The 17,253-nt window shown below is 39.3% G+C and overlaps 1 long non-coding RNA gene across 1 annotated transcript; it reads right to left on the bottom strand.

The window, feature by feature from the left end:
• Positions 1–2,029: 2,029 nt before the first annotated feature.
• On the bottom strand, positions 2,030–10,254 carry LOC125780543 (uncharacterized). The gene is made up of 2 exons (XR_007423772.1): positions 9,140–10,254; positions 2,030–2,173 (listed from the first exon to the last, which is right to left on the bottom strand). It is a non-coding gene; the product is annotated as an uncharacterized LOC125780543 (long non-coding RNA).
• Between the last annotated feature and the right edge of the window lie 6,999 nt (positions 10,255–17,253).

Here is a 17,253-nt window from a genome sequence, read left to right as displayed (position 1 = left end):
CTGATGCAACAGCTTTCGTATCAAGTTTATCCATTAAGCAAATTCTGTAGAACTTGAAACCCCACAAGACTGAACTGATCAAAGACTTCAATGAGTCAGGGTGTATGTGTGTTGAGAATGCATGGCATACCTGGATTGCCATACAAGCAATGAATCTCTGATGGTTGACTGTTGTCTGGGTTGTATTCAGTCAGTGCCGCACCTGTGTTTTCCATGGCCAAGATAGCCAGAAATTTACCTGAGCACACTGTCTGGAATACTGCCCCTAAGGGTTTTAGTAGCACTTTACTTTGAGTGGTCCTTGAGTGGACACTTGACAGACTATCAGCTACACATTAACAACACATCATTGTAGTAGTTAAGTAGTTCTTAGTGTCTGAATACATTGAGGTAAATATCTTAAAGATGTTGATGTTTTACTTAAAATAAACAAGAATTTCCACTGAGTGAAACTTTATCTGTCTTAATTTAATCCTAATCATGATTTTGGCCATCATTATCCTAACCTTTATTTTTAGTCCAAAATATAATTAGCATCAACCTTGACCAACAACGTATTCTGATCACAATTCTGGTCCTACTCTGAACCTTAAAAATAGACCTTACTTTGATCTTAATCCAAAACCTAATTTTAATCCGTCATTTTGGGCCTAGTCCACAACTCCACCTCAATACAAACCTAATTCTAAGTACCAAATAAAACCTGTTGTAGGCTATTTTTTGCCATGGTCTGTATTACATGATCAGATGATTTTTTTTTATGTAAACACCTGTAGATATAACATAAAACATTTCACCTTAGTAGAAGTGTTAAGTTAAAGATCTGCTGAATGTTACATAATTGATAAGTAGCTGATAAGTTACTGAGAACTGTGCGATTGTTTATTTCATAAAAAAAAAAACACTCAAAAATAAAGTGCCACCAGAGTTTTAAACAGTACTGTATGTTCAGCTTAGTATTCTGATGCTGGTGTCTGCAAAACCACGGCATGAAGCATGCATGGAATAGTTACGTAATTCTTGGAAGGGTATCTGGCAGCGTTCCAGTGGAACACGTCACAAGAGTCGTGCAAACTTTACAGCAAGAGTAAACATGCCCCTGCAGGGAGGAGCTGTCCTGGGAAAGGATAATTGTTTTTCCTGACATGCATATCTTCGCTGTCCAGTGGAAAAACAAGTGTCTCCATTTTTGTAGATTTTTCCTTTACTAAATAATTTGAACACACAATCTGTCCTTTACTCTCTGTCAACACTTCTTAATGAATCGACCAAAAGAAACATAGAAAAACAGGAAACTGACCGATCTGATGAGGTCCATTGGGTCCTTTAATAGCTGCATCGTGTTTCCCACAAATGGCAGAGGTTTGGGTCCGGGGGGGAAGCGTCTCCTGGAGGAGTTTAACCTGAAAATCTCCAGCAGAACCAGAGAGAGAAGACCACCCAGCAGGGCCAAGCCCACAGACGTCCAGTCCAGATATCTCAGCACAGACTCCATTCTGAGAGAACTGCTGGAGAGTTCAGCAGTTCAGAGCTTTATACAGGAAAAGCGGTAGAGGGAGGGGGAAGAGAGAGAGAGAGAGAGAGAGAGAGAGAGAGAGAGAGAGAGAGGTCGCTTTGCTTTAAAAACGTGACAGATAAGTTTCTAGGAATTCACACACACACACACACACACACACACACTTCTGAAAAAGTGTCTGAAGAAAAGGCCAAGAAAGTATAGAAATCTGTGTCATGTAAAAATTACAAGCAACACAAGTAATTGAGGAATGCTGCACCTTTTAATGATGCAATCTCATTTCAAGGGTTCAGACTTTCACAATTTTTTAACATATAGGGTTTGTTTGTGTAGGGTGGTGTGGTTTCCTGAGCTGCTTCCTTTGTGTAGGTTGAGGCTAATGGCATGTAATTGTAACGGGTGTGTATTGGAACTGTGAGATGGTCAGAACTGTCCATTCACACTCCCGTTAACCCATGGATACTCTGCGTTGTGTTCTGTGACACGGTGAGGAAGGACTCGGACCACGGCCACTGCTGGTTTGGATGCTTTAATTTTGCTGGTCTGTATAAACAGATAAATAAGCTCATAAAGCTCTGGATTGAACATACAGCTCTGCAGTGAACATACACGCTGCTCTCTCTCTCATATACATGCAGGTTATCAGCCTCCTTCTCTCTGTTAGCAGAAATGCACACGGGGGGGGGGGGGGCGTGAAGCCACAGAGCACGTGTGTCAGTAAAACTCGACATAAAAGACATTTTATAAAGTTCACCTTAAAACTACTGCATATTTACACGTTCACAATCCTGTTTCTAGCTTTTAACACTACTTACTGCCCATATTATGCTGTTTTAACAGAAAAATATGTGTTTTAAGCACAGACATCAGAACTACGTACCTTCTCTCTGTTAGTTATACACAGACTGAGATCAGTACGCCGATGGCGCCAAATAGAGCTGAGTCTCTTAAAGGGACAGTACACAGTAAACCAACACTCTAAAATAAAAGATCCCCCAGTACAAATATGAAATAAATGGAACATAAAAACAGATATTTACACAAAAATCAGGATTTTGGTGGAATTTTAACAGAAAAACAAATAAGTATTTTTAAACTTGTTACATTCACCCCTCCTAAAATTCGCCAACATCCTGATTGGATGCGATAAGGAGTCAAAAGTGCCCTATGCTGATACAATCTGGAACAAGTAAACAGTAGTACCTAGTCTACATTCAACTCAAAAGTTACCTCAAGTGCAAGGTTCAGGAAAGACAGAGGTTGATCAGGTCTCCAAAATTCCCTAGAGTAATGTGATGCCTTATACACCACACAATACTTGTTCACCATAAACTCATAACATAAGCACTGACAAAATGTAAACAAATTAAGGCCCTATATGAGTTTAAGCTTTAAAACAAAAAATGTTTAGGAACTGTTCCCAATAGAAACATGTGGACCTTTTAGGAATGGTCTCTGAACCATTGACTCTATCAGCCTATTCACTGATTTTACTAATCTTCCTGCACGTGTTCTAACGTGACTGTCTACCTCGGAAGTATGTGGTATGTGTGAATCAGCAAGTGATAAAGTATCGACATTAGATGTGTATGCTGCTTCTGTTTGTGTTAAAACTGTGCTGGGTTCAGAGCTTTCAGTGCAGGGTGCAGGGTCAGCTAGGGGAATTTCATCCGAAATGGTCAAGTCAGACTCAATGGATTTGTCAAAAAGCTGTGACTCATCATCATCATCACTGGACTTTGACAAACTCTCTATATCATCCTGAGTTAGTTCATCAGACATCAAAGCTGTTTGTCTTTCATCATCATGATCCTCTGGATCAGACTCTTCAGAAAATGACTGGTCAGTTCTATTGGTATCTTTGCTTTGAAACAGCCCAGGAACTGGTAAGAAGTTGACCTCCATCAGTAGGTTCCGATGAACGACTCTTGTACGTCCAGCTGCATCCTTTATTTTGTAGACATGAATGTTAGGGTCCACACTGATGACAGTGTACAGCTTGTCTTCCCACTTGTCTGCTAACTTTCTCTTGCCTCGTTCTCCCTTGTTTGCTACCACCACACGATCACCTACAGACAGATTCCCGCCCTTGATGCGCTTGTTGTATTGTTGGACCTGACGTTGCTGTTCAGCTGTTGAGTGTTTCTGAGCGATCTCCATAGCGCTTTTAAGATTGGAAAGCAGGGACTTTGCATACATGTTGTAATCAACCACTTCTGGACTAGTCAAGACAGTTTCGAACATGATATCCACTGGAAGCCTAGGCACCCGCCCAAACATTAAAAAAAATGGAGCGTATCCTGTGGTCTCATGAACTGTCGCGTTATAGGCAAAGGTGAGGGTCTGGATCTGCTCTGGCCATTTGTGCTTTGCTTTGAGGGGAAGAGTACGGAGCATGTTACCCAATGTGCGATTAAATCGCTCGGTGCAGCCATTGCCCATCGGGTGGTAAGGGGTGGTATGGGATTTCTTAACACCAGCTAGATTGAGAAGCTCTGCTATTAATCGACTCTCAAAATTTGTGCCCTGGTCGGAGTGTATCCTCTCCGGAAACCCATATATGCAGAAAATGTTATCCCAAAGTTTCTTGGCTACCTGCTTTGCTGTCTGGTTGGTACAAACGAAAGCATGAGCCAGCTTTGTGAAGTGGTCAGTGACTACAAGGACATCTACTGATCGCTGTTTGCTGTCCTCTGCTGTCCAAAAGTCTATGCACAATAACTCCATTGGTACTGAACTTCTGATGCTTTCCAAAGGTGCACGTGCAGCTGGTTCTGGTGACTTTCCCAACACACACCTTTGACAACACTTGACATACTCTCTGATATCTTTCTCCATATCAGGCCAGTAGAAACGCTGTCTAGCAAGTGATAGAGTACGGTCTTGACCTTGATGGCCAGCGAGGTCATGGATTCCTGACAGTGCCTTGTCTCTAAGACTACCAGGTAGGACAAACTGAAACCTTCTCTGCTTGGATTGAGGGTCTTTAGTCACTCTGTACAGAACATCGTCTCGAACACGTAGCTTACCCCACTGCTTGAACAAACTGAGGACTTTAGAATCAGCACCCTGCCTATCCCGTCTGGATGGTTTTCTGTTGGCTGTGACAAAGGGTAACACCTTAGAGATGACTGAGTCTCCTGTCTGACTCAACTTAAGCTCCTCCATGGAGAACATGGGTGATGTTTCTTGGCTGCTTGAAAGTTGTTGGACATGCTGGGCTAAATGAACTGCTCTGACCTCTGCTGCATCAGTCCAATCACAATGAGACTGACAAAGAGCTCTGATCTCAGCTGCATTGTATGTAGTTCTGAATGGCGTATGATTTTCTGTCCTGCATATCTGGACTTGGCAAGTGGCTCTAAAAACATCCTGTACAGAATCCTCCTCAACCCCGTTTGACTGCTGAATGAGGTTAGGGTATGGCTCCTCTAGTAGTCTCTGCCCAATGGATTTGGCAAAAGGGTCCCGACTAAGAGCATCAGCTACCACATTCACTTTTCCAGGTAGGTGTTTAAGGTCAAAAGAATAAGAAGCAAGCTTTGAAACCCACCGTAACTCACATGCATCCAGCTTCGGCTTTGTCATGAGGTAAGTGAGCGGATTATTGTCAGTCCAGACTGTGAATGTAGTTCCTTTTAGCCAATGGCTGAACTTCTCACACACACTCCACTTTAAAGCCAGAAATTCAAGTCTGTGAGCTGGGTATTTTCGTTGTGATGTACTGAGTGTCTTGCTTGCAAAAGCCACAGGTCTTGCTTTGGATTCTCCCTTGGCCACTTGAGAGAGCACAGCACCTAGTCCATCCAATGATGCATCAACTGACAAGATAAAGGGCGAGTCAAAATCAGGATGGGCCAGCACGACACACTCTAGCAGCATTGTCTTTAGTTGGACAAAAGCGCTCTCACACTCAGCTGTCCAATCTGCAGGTGTAAGTTTTCTGTACACACCTTGGGACTTTTTATTTTTTGCCAATTTGCCTCGTCTCTTTTGCCCAGCAGTAAGCGCGAACAGAGGTTTTGCAATGGAGGAACAGTTGGGTATGAAGTGCTGGTAATAAAATACCATGCCAAGAAAAGATTTGAGCCTTTTAACAGAAGGTGTTGCTCCATCATCCTCCATTAAGTCCTGCACCCTCATTGCTGCAATAATCTCCACCTTGGCAGGGTCAACGGACACACCGCCACCGTCAATGACATGGCCAAGAAACCTGACTTGCCTTTGTAGCAGATGGCATTTTTTTGGAGCCAGCTTTAGATTGTTCTCACGCAACCTCTGGAACACTTCCCGCAGCCTGGACAGAGCCTCACTTTCTGAAGATGCAAAGATAAGAAGATCATCAAGATAGCAGAGAAGTTTTGTAAAGTTCATGTCACCAAATATCCCGAGCATCATCCTCATGAAGGACGCTGGACTATTACAGAGACCTTGTGCCATTTTATTGTACTCATATAGTCCATGTGGAGTTGTAAAAGCGGTGTATTTTTTGTCATCTTCATGCATCGAGATGTTATAAAATCCAGATGTGAGATCCACTGTACTAAAGAGCAAGCTACCACCCAAGGCGGCCAGGCAGTCAGATTGATGTGGCAGAGGATGTGCGTCTTTTAGTGTTCTGGCATTCAACCATCTGAAGTCTGTACAGATTCTTAGTCCCCCATCCTTCTTCCACACCATCACTAAGGGGGATGCATACTCGCTCAAGGACTTCCTTATGATCCCTCTTTCTTCCATTTCAGTTAGAACTTGCCTTAGTTTTTGATAATGAGCAGGAGGCACTCTCCTGTATGGTAAACGAAAGGGTCGGTCATCAGTGAGACGGATGCGGTGTGTGTATCCCTTGGCCTCACCACAGTCTAATGGATGCTTGGAGAAAACATCCTGAAATTCAGTTAACAGCTGGATGAGCTCAGACATACAGCCACTGCTTACTTGACATGAACTAATATCAATATCTCCAAGTCCAATGTCAGATAGGCTTTTGGCTTGGGCAGTAGAGAAATCACCAGAGGAGGTGTCAGGGTGTTGTTGGGTCTCTGAGCTGATGTGCAAACCTTGAAAAACATCCTCAGCTGCCAAACAGGGCGAAACATCTGCTAACTTGCTGTTTCTTTTTAAAGTGACAGCTTTGTCAGATGGGTTTACGACAGTCATGGGTACCCACCTATCTCCCCACAAAGGTGTGACAAGGCGACCAATGAGAATGCCTCGTGGTCTGGCTTTAGAGTTTGTTGGCTCAACAATAATGGTGCTACCAGGTGACAAGGGCACATTGGCGGGTAATCTGCCCCAAACCAAGTGTTCATGTTTGGGGAGGAGTGTGACGGCTTGAGTGAGCTTGACGGTGCCCACCTTATCAGGAATACTGCTCCCTCTCCAGCGCTCAACACCTGTAAACATCGACAGGAACTGCTCTATATCAGGACTAGATTGATTTCCATGTCTAGAAGCAATATTCCAGTATTCACCATCATTCTTCAGGTCATGAATCAGATGTTTAATGACATTAGAACCCAGGATTATGTCGTCACGTTGACCAGGAACAACTAAAGATGGAACAACACAATTTGTGTTGTAGAACTGAATCTCTAGGTCATAAAAGCCATCGGGTTGTGTTTGCAGACCACCACAACCAACCAAGATAATTTTTTCCTTTGAGTATTGCTTCTCAGGTAGGACACCTGCAGCACGGAGTTTCTCTTCAGCCTGGCCACTGATAGTACATGCCATAGAACCCGAGTCTAACATTCCTTTAAGCTGCACATGATGATTGACAAGAACTGGAGTGTAGAACAGTTCGCTAAAAGCTTGCACCTTCTGGGTTGCCTGGACGATTACTGTCGACCCCTTAGGAGCACTGGCACGAGTTTCTTCATATAAATGAGCCAAATCATCATCTTTACAGAGGGATTCATTCATAGCACTCACACCGCCCCTCTCCAGATGCGAGTGATCTAGTTTAAATGTTGATTCTGACGGGATTCACTGTAGTGAGGCTGAGAACAGTGACGCTCAGTCTGCTTTGGACAATCTTTTTTCCAATGTCCAGGAGAAAAGCATTTCAAACATCTGTTCTCCCTTCTACAATGAGACAATGTAGAATGTTCACAAGCACCACAAATTTTACACACTCTTCGGAAAGACTGAGGCACTGCACCTCTACTCTGTGGTTCCACCACTCCTTGTGTCTGCTGTGTGACTAGTCTGTCTAACAAAGAGACCAAGCTCCTCATGCAGTCACCGTCTGTACTGGCACGAGCTGGAGTCAAAAGAGGTGGTGCAGCTGTGCTTGACACATCTACCTCATTTACAGAGCACTGAGTATGGACTTTACGTTCGACCATACTTGGTCTTGGAGGTCTCAGAGCTGATCGAGTTTTTTTCTCTTGCATATGGTCATCAAGGCGCTCTTGAATTTCGCAGGCTGACCATTTTTCTGCAGACTTGAACTTGAAAACACCTGCAAGTGACTCGTCTGGACAGTGTTTGATGAACATCATACTGACCTCGTGGCTTGGGTCCCCCACACAGCGACCTTGTCTTTTCAGGCATTCACTTGCAACATCCATAGTTTTGTTGAGTCTTATCCAATACTCCATGGCATCCTCGCCTGGCATGGGCAACGTATTGTAGAAATCGGCTAAGGGCATGCTTGAGTATGTCACTTCACTAAAGTGTTGTTTCAGAATGTCGAAGATGACGTTTGGATTCGTAGTGTGGTCAACTGATGTGTTGTTACGCAGCTTTATCTTCACTACGTCACCAGCTTTGCCCATAAGCCTATCCAGGATCTCTTGTGAGTGTTCATGAACTGGGATGGACCTTTTCCTCAAGTATAAAGTCATCAGGTTTTCCCATTCTTGCACTGTAAACTTATCTGAGCTATCTCCCCTAAAGATTGGAGGTTCTTTTGCATCATGCTGCATGATAAGCTTGACATTAGACAATGTCATCTCTGAGGACTGATCAGACTGTCTAACACAGTGCGTGCCCTTTTCAGACTGTAGCTGAGCTGTAATGGATTTGCCTAGCTTTTCAGCTATCTGTGTGATGAGTGTATCTATGTCTGGATTCTGTTCAGTTAGACCTGACATAACTTGGTCTACATAAGGAGTGGAAGTGATTATTGGAGTTTCTAATGGCATAAATCTAGGTCCTGGTGTACTGGTTACTGTGGGATGAATAAAGCCCCTCCCTACACCAAACTGGTGTCTCACAAAGCTCTCATCACCACCCTGACCCCCACCAGAATAAGTCTGACCATCTGCCATATTTTAGTTTTTCACCAAAAAAGAAAAAAAAAAAAAAAATGCAAATCAGAGCTATCAGCAGTTTAACAATCACAGACAAATCATACTCTCAACACTCTCTGTAGTTCAGTACTTTTTTCCACATTTAGCTTTTTTTCTCAACAATGTCCAACATTACGTTCTTTTTTTTTTTTATATATAGACACCGTCCAATGTTCAGTCCTTTTTAAAGCTTAAAAAAAAAATCCAGTGTCCCTGATTCAGTTTTCAGTACTTTTTTTCTTAGCGTTTTAGCTTATATAGAACTTGTCAGTAATTACCAAAATTTGTTCCGTCCAATTAATTACCTAAGCACAGTCTATGTGAATACCTTGACCAGAAACACATGCAACTGCAGCTTCCCACGGCGAACGAGCTGACGTCGATCTTCTCCTCCCAAAGGCGTCACGGCACCATTGTAACGGGTGTGTATTGGAACTGTGAGATGGTCAGAACTGTCCATTCACACTCCCGTTAACCCATGGATACTCTGCGTTGTGTTCTGTGACACGGTGAGGAAGGACTCGGACCACGGCCACTGCTGGTTTGGATGCTTTAATTTTGCTGGTCTGTATAAACAGATAAATAAGCTCATAAAGCTCTGGATTGAACATACAGCTCTGCAGTGAACATACACGCTGCTCTCTCTCTCATATACATGCAGGTTATCAGCCTCCTTCTCTCTTCTCTCTGTTAGTTATACACAGACTGAGATACTCTGAATATATAGGCAACCTTACATATGAGTTAGCAATATATGAAAATAAAATAAAAATAATAAAATTAGCTAAAACCAGCTCTGCATTTAAATAAAATTAGCAAAAACACAACGAATTAACAGATATATGCTTAAACAGTAAATGAAAGTGACTGGGGGGGGGAAACATACCTGTATAAACAGATAAATAAGCTCATAAAGCTCTGGATTGAACATACAGCTCTGCAGTGAACATACACGCTGCTCTCTCTCTCATATACATGCAGGTTATCAGCCTCCTTCTCTCTGTTAGCAGAAATGCACACGGGGGGGGGGGGGGCGTGAAGCCACAGAGCACGTGTGTCAGTAAAACTCGACATAAAAGACATTTTATAAAGTTCACCTTAAAACTACTGCATATTTACACGTTCACAATCCTGTTTCTAGCTTTTAACACTACTTACTGCCCATATTATGCTGTTTTAACAGAAAAATATGTGTTTTAAGCACAGACATCAGAACTACGTACCTTCTCTCTGTTAGTTATACACAGACTGAGATCAGTACGCCGATGGCGCCAAATAGAGCTGAGTCTCTTAAAGGGACAGTACACAGTAAACCAACACTCTAAAATAAAAGATCCCCCAGTACAAATATGAAATAAATGGAACATAAAAACAGATATTTACACAAAAATCAGGATTTTGGTGGAATTTTAACAGAAAAACAAATAAGTATTTTTAAACTTGTTACATAATCTATGGCCAACAGCATGAAATCCCTGTACAATACTCTGTTACACTGACGTTACATAAGCTGCCCAGTGTTCAATTCAATTCATTCCAGGGCAATAGTGCACAACAACACAAAAGACAAGTTTCAAAGACAATAAGTACAGCAGAGAACACATGGGCATCTCTACCATTAAATGGGAAGGGGACGTGTCATTTGGAACCCCCACATTTAACATAAAATATTAGTCTACTTAGCAGAATACACCCTCTCATTGATGTGTTGTTTATCTGACGGAGGTCTACCAAGTCTATGTTAGGGTTTTGTTTTGTATTTGAAACATTTTCAAACTCACAGGCATAATGGTCATCAGATCATCAGATAAGTTCTTTATTTTTAAGCAGATGTTTTTGATGAGACATATGATCACTCAAAAAACTGAGAAATTTTCCCAAAGAAGATAAAAAAAATACATTATTTTAAAGAGGACATATTATGCAAAACTCCCTTGTTGTGTGCTTTTGTATTTCAGCTTGGGTCTAGACCTTTAAACAATCGCAAAAAAAAACAAAAAAAAAAACAACAGTCATTTTAAGTGATGGCTCACTTATTGTGACGTCACAGTAAGGAAACATGCATAGAACCATCCTGGCACCTTCCATCACTCGTCAACCCCCACTAGAGCCCCACTCACTAGATCAGTTGAAGAAACGCCATTTCAGCCTGGTTTCGGTCTGGTTAAGAACCTCAGACGGTACACAACACGATCAGCGAGCTGACTTCGTCGGAAGAAAGGATCTGTACATACTGTCCAAAGCAAGTCAGCAGATTTAAATAATAGGTTTTATGCTTCTATCGCAGTTAAGAATGAACTAGCTTGTTCATATTTTACTATTTAGCACAAGTTAACACTAACATGTAAAACACATAGGGCATGGCCAGCAACAGCTTATTTGCATGAAGTGACAAAGCCCTTTAACGGCTGATTCTGAAAAAAGGACTGAAACTGGCAAGAAGCTGATAAGAGCTGGTAAGATCTCTTTATTTGAGGGCGATTTTGTGCAAAGAACTTACTGAACATGTTTTTTTATAGCCTATTTTAAACATTTAAAAAAAATACCCAATGAAAATGTTATAAAAAAGTAAATTGCCAGCTAAATTATAAAATTTTACTGAAGTTTGTTCTGTTATCTCTGCTGTCACTGTACCTCCATGCAATCTGTCTGCAGACATGCCTTCCCTGTTTTCTGCTGCTCTTTGTAGTGTTATGTAATCTTAATCCGCAAGCCCTTTAGCCCAGTAGCTTCATATCTCATCTACAGAAGAATACACGCCCATGTGCACAATGCATCTCACATGTTAAAGACTTAAACACGTCAGACATTCATTAAACCATATATGGAGACTAAGCTGCAAAAACAGCTTGTTTTGAAGTTACTGTTCTCAGGAGATCATGAACAAATCAACACATCACTGTTTCCTGTAGAAGCTAAAGTAATATAGGTAATTTCAGCAGTTATATATTTAGTCATTTGAGCATTTGTGATTATTTACTTTGTTTATCGCAATATTGTTTTTTTAATTACATTAGAAACTTTTCTGAGAGCAGCTTTTAATACTGAAGCTTGCTGTTTAGACTGAATGGCCGGTTGGAGGGTAATGACTGGAACTTAAGAGGCACATACCAAAATGAAAGCCTAGACACTGAAATTAAAACAATTGGTTTAAAGTATGTGTTTAACCCTTTAATGCGCAACTGATGCACAGCCCCTTTAATTCATGACATGCATGCATTCATTTCCCAAGTTATTTCATGCTAGCAAAAATTTTCTTTGTTCTATCTTTTAAAATAAATGTATTTTTTTATTCTTGTTTTTGATCACCACTGATCATTATTTTTATTTTACTTTAATATGTTATGAGCAAAGATAGTTTTACATATTTACTACATCAGATTTACACACATGGGTTTAAATGACCCACATTCAAGTGTGATATAAAATAAGTAACTTAATACTGTAATAATTAGTTTCAAGTTGTTATTTTAGCAGTGAGAGGGAAAAATAAATTAACCCTCTATGGCATAGTGCTGTCCTTCCGTTTATTTAGAGTGGGCTTAGATTTCCAGATTTCCATTAAGACCAGCCATATTTAGCGGCTACTACTACCGTCCAACAGTGCTACACTGAGGAACCCTGAGTGTTTTGGTATGTCAGGGCTATATTATCTAGCTGATAATTATTATCCTCTGAACAGTGAAAGAGCTATAGAGCTTCATGCTATAGAGGGTCATTTTGTCTCTCGCTCTCTCTCACACACACACACACACAGCTTTTTTATGAAGCAGGTGTATAATGTACTTAAAATAATAATTTTTATTAGCTAGCTGTTGACTACTCCGTATTATTTAGCTAAATCTACTGTAGTTAGCTGTAGTTATAACTACTTAGCTAGATATAAAAATGACTATTTAGCAAAGCAGTTCGCTTAGTTTTTTACCAATAAAAAAGCCATTTAAAACTTTAAAGCTTTTTATTTTGTATTTGTTTTGCTATATCAAATCAAATCAAATCAAATGTATTTGTATAGCGCTTTTTACAACTGGTGTTGGCACAAAGCAGCTTTACAGAAACATGATTACAGGACAAAGAATCAGGCAAAACATTAAACACAGAATATACAATACAGAACCCCCAGTGAGCGCGGAGGCAAGGAAAAACTCCCTCAGAGCTGCAGGAGGAGGAAGAAACCTTGGGAGGACCATCCTACCACTGGTCAAATGGCTTTTAAATTAATTTTAAAAAGTCTCTATATTCTGTGAAGCTTTAAGGGTATTTTTGTATATGTTTTGTTTGTTATGTTAGATTTTTTTTGTTACATTATTTTTATTATTATTATATTATACAAAATCTTTGTAAAAAAAAAATCAGAATCTTGGTAATTTACTGTTATTTACAAAACCTACATAGTTTCTACTAAATGTTTGAAACTGTTAAACTATAAAATGACCATTTATTTTGTTTAAGTAGTTTATTCTTAGTTTATCATATCAATAAGAATATCGGTATCACAAAAACACCCTGTAGGTATGCAAAATAGCTAAGCTATTTAGATGAATAGCCTACTAATGTACTTGGCTAAGTATTTAGATAAGTTAGTTATATTTAAGTATAACTAGCTAGGCTAACTACAATAGTTAGCTAACTCCAGTACATTTAGCAGCTTATGACTAGCTATAATAATTATTGTAATTTTCTAACAGGTAATGTACCAGGGATTCTTGAGACAAGGGACACATTTTTTTTTCAAAATATATTTATACATTATAGTTGTCCCAGGTGTTGGCCTTTTGATGCTGTGAAAATACAATCTCCCAGGTTTAACATTTTTAAATTTATATCGGGTGGACAAGCCTGGGATTTTGTCAACACTGTAAGACACAAAGAAACATAAAAATATGTATTTTGAATAAACTTATTGCAATTATTTTGACTACTGGATGTCATTTTAATCTGTGTTATTTAATCCATGTTTTAAAACTAATAATATTACTTTAAAAAATATATATTATCAAGCTGCTGATTATTATAACTGGGGAAATATACATTTACACATTTATTTTTTAACTCAAAAACAAACAATGATAGTCAGCAACACAGAAATTACAAATTTATTTAGGAAAAGCAGTGTTTTTATTGAGATAATCTGAGACAATTTAATAAAATGTCTTTTTAAAAACAAAAATGAACAGAAAACTCATCTTATGGAGTTGACGAGCTATGGACGGTGTTGACGCATTAGAAGAGAACTGGAGATAACTTCATTTAACATGACCAATGAACTTTAAAAACTCAACTTATCAACTGTAACATTTCAGGATAAAAGGCCATTTAATATCAATCCTTATTTTTGCACTCACACCCACTTTAACAACAGGAACTTGGCAGTAGGCATATCAGATCTCTTGAACAGTCCATAAACTCATCAAATATACAGATCATGGAGAAAAACATTAAGAATGTTCATTAATTCAGCCTTTGGAAATGGAAAAGAATCTTGAACTCATCTTATATCATGGCATGAATTTAAACAGCTGGCAACAACTGATTGAAAAGGTTCTCATTACAAAATTTCTTACAGAGTTGACGTCTGATGGAGTCTTACGGAGTTGACGAAATCTTCAGTTTTTCATCATAACACGTGATTTCTTTGCAGAAGCCATCTTGTTTATTACCAACTGCTTGTGGCCTCAACAATAAAGTTAGATTAAACTTTTTTTTTCTGAATAAAATCACATAAACCTTGAATTTTATTGACCATTGTGTTGACACTCTATGGTTGTAACATAGCTGTTTTTTTAAAAGAAGATAATTAAGGAAACATATGAGAAATATTTACTTACCAGAGCAGTGGCCTCACGGCATGTCCACCAAACAGGAAGTGAAAAAGTGGTTCTTAGAGTGTGATTTGGCAAATATAATGCCTGTATTTTAGCATTTTTTGAAAAATCTTATGGTGTTGACAGAAACTCCTGACACAATTTTAATCATGTAAAAAGTACATAAATATATTTTTAAATTGTAAATTTCTATACAGTTTGAATAATTACATAGAATACATGATAACAATAGCTATTGTGTTTGTTTTATTTTACTTTAAACAATTATTTTAAGTATTGTAAAGTCATGAAACTTTCGGACAAGGGTATTTTTAGGTTCAGGCAGCACAGTAGGTGATGTAAAATAAAATATATGTGTAAAAAAACATTAGTTCACATTTTGTGGTATAAATAAGTTCTTGTTTTATAGTTTAATCTACTTATTTGACATTTTTAAACACATTTTAAGGAATTACAATGAGTTTGATCTCTCTGACATCTTTTGCCCCTTATCTCAAGAATCCCTGGTACTTTTGTACTTTCTCTACTGTCATCAAATATTATCAAATATTTTTTGAAGTAAAGTTAGAACAATGTTAAAACAATACTGAGCTGTGCTGAGCTGTGACATGGTAAACGTGGGTTTTGTCTGAGGTTGTTTTCACACCTGTAGTTGGTTTCTATGGTCCGGATCGGTTGAGTTTGTTTACTTGGATTGTTTTCTCCCTCTGTTAGGTTTGGTTTTACACAGGCATAAACCTAAATGCACCAAAATGCGCACTAATAAACTATGCAAGCATGTTGACTCCTCTGATAGGTTAGAGCTGTCTGGTACGGGAGCAAGAAAATAAATATAGTGAGAGGATTCTGTGTTTTAGCACGTATATCTGTACAGATTAAAGCTGCTTTAACACTGAAGGCTAAAACACTGTACTTTCAATCACAGTGTTCTCAATAGGACCTGCAGTGCAGATGTACAGTTGTGATCAAATTTATTCAACCCCCACTGAAATAAAGTGTTTTGGCCAGTTGACATTGATTTTGATCATTTCAGTCATCTTATTTACAATTATATCAAAGAGGCACTTATAAATTAGACAAATATAACATAATATGTATGATGGAATAACCACAAATGTCTTTTCTGTGCTCACATCATTATTAGTTTTATTCAACCCCCTAGTGACATTATTTTTTTAGTACTTAGTACAACATCCTTTTCCAGTTATGACAGTTTTCAAGCGTGAAACATAGCTTGACACAAGTGTCTTGCAGCGACCTATGGGTATCTTAGCCAATTCTTCATGGGCAAAAGCCTCCAGTTCAGTCACATTCTTAGGCTTGTGCACTGCAACTGCCTTCTTTAGGTCCCACCAGAGGTTCTCAATTGGATTTAAGTCTGGTGATTGCGATGGTCACTCTAGAATGTTCCAGCCTTTCATGTTCAACCATGCTCTAGTGGACTTGGATGTGTGCTTCGGATCATTGTCCTGTTGGAAGGTCCAACGTCTCCCAAGCCGCAGGTTTGTGACTGACTCCATCACATTTTCCTCCAAGATCTCCTGGTACTGAAGGGAATTCATGGTACCCTGTACACGTTGAAGCTTTCCTGTACCATTAGAAGCAAAACAGCCCCAAAGCATATACCAAATAGTGCTGGTGTGAAAATGCACTGATCCATGTATGGAAACTTTAAACTGTGCTTCTTCGTAAAGTAAGAAGGAAAATAAACATTAAGAATGATTCATTTATTTCAAATGAAAAATTACATAATAAACATTTGGTAAATATGAAAAAAACCAATCCACATTTCATCCATCTATTAATCCAGTCTACAATTAATTTCTCCCTCGATTCAATCCACAATTCATCCATCCCTCAAGCTGATCCACAATTAATTTCTCCCTCAATCCAATCCAAAATTCACCCATTCCTCAAACCAATTCACAATTCAAACATCCATCCATCCCTCAGTCCATTCACCCATCTATCCATGCCTCAATACAGTCCTCAGTTCACCCATTCTTCAAGCCAGTCTGCAAATTCCATCCCTTAGTTTAGTTTGGTGTTCACCCATCACTCAATCCAATCCACAATTAATCCATCCATCAATCAATCCAAAATTCATCCATCTATCCCTGAATTCAATCCACAATTCACTCATTCTGCAATACAATCCTCAGTTTACCCATTCCTCAAGACTGTCTGCAAATATTCCACCCCTCAATCCAGTTAGAAGTTTACCCATCACCTCAATGCAATCCAAAATTCATCCATCCCTCAATCCAATCCACAGTTCAAACATTCCTCAATCCAATCCACAATTCATCCATGTATCCCTCAATCCATGCATACATCCCCTTACATGCAACCATTTCCCAATTCATCCATTCCTCAATCCAATCCACAGTTCAAACATTCCTCAATCCAATCCACAATTCATCCATCCCTTAGTCCACTCCACTATTAATTCATCCCTCAATCAAATCCACAATTCATTTATCTCTTAATCCAATCCACAATTCATCCCTCAGTCCACTCCACCATTCATTTTTCCCTCAATCCAATCCACAAATCATCTTTGAATGTCTTAGTCTAAAAACATCCCAGCTAAGAAAATATTTTAACAGCATTTAAC

The sequence above is a fragment of the Astyanax mexicanus genome, chromosome 13 (genome assembly GCF_023375975.1).
Source record: "Astyanax mexicanus isolate ESR-SI-001 chromosome 13, AstMex3_surface, whole genome shotgun sequence".
Taxonomy (NCBI): Eukaryota; Metazoa; Chordata; class Actinopteri; order Characiformes; family Acestrorhamphidae; genus Astyanax; species Astyanax mexicanus.
The sequence above is the reverse complement of the archived record's forward strand: the minus strand, read 5'-3'. Positions and strand labels throughout refer to the sequence as shown.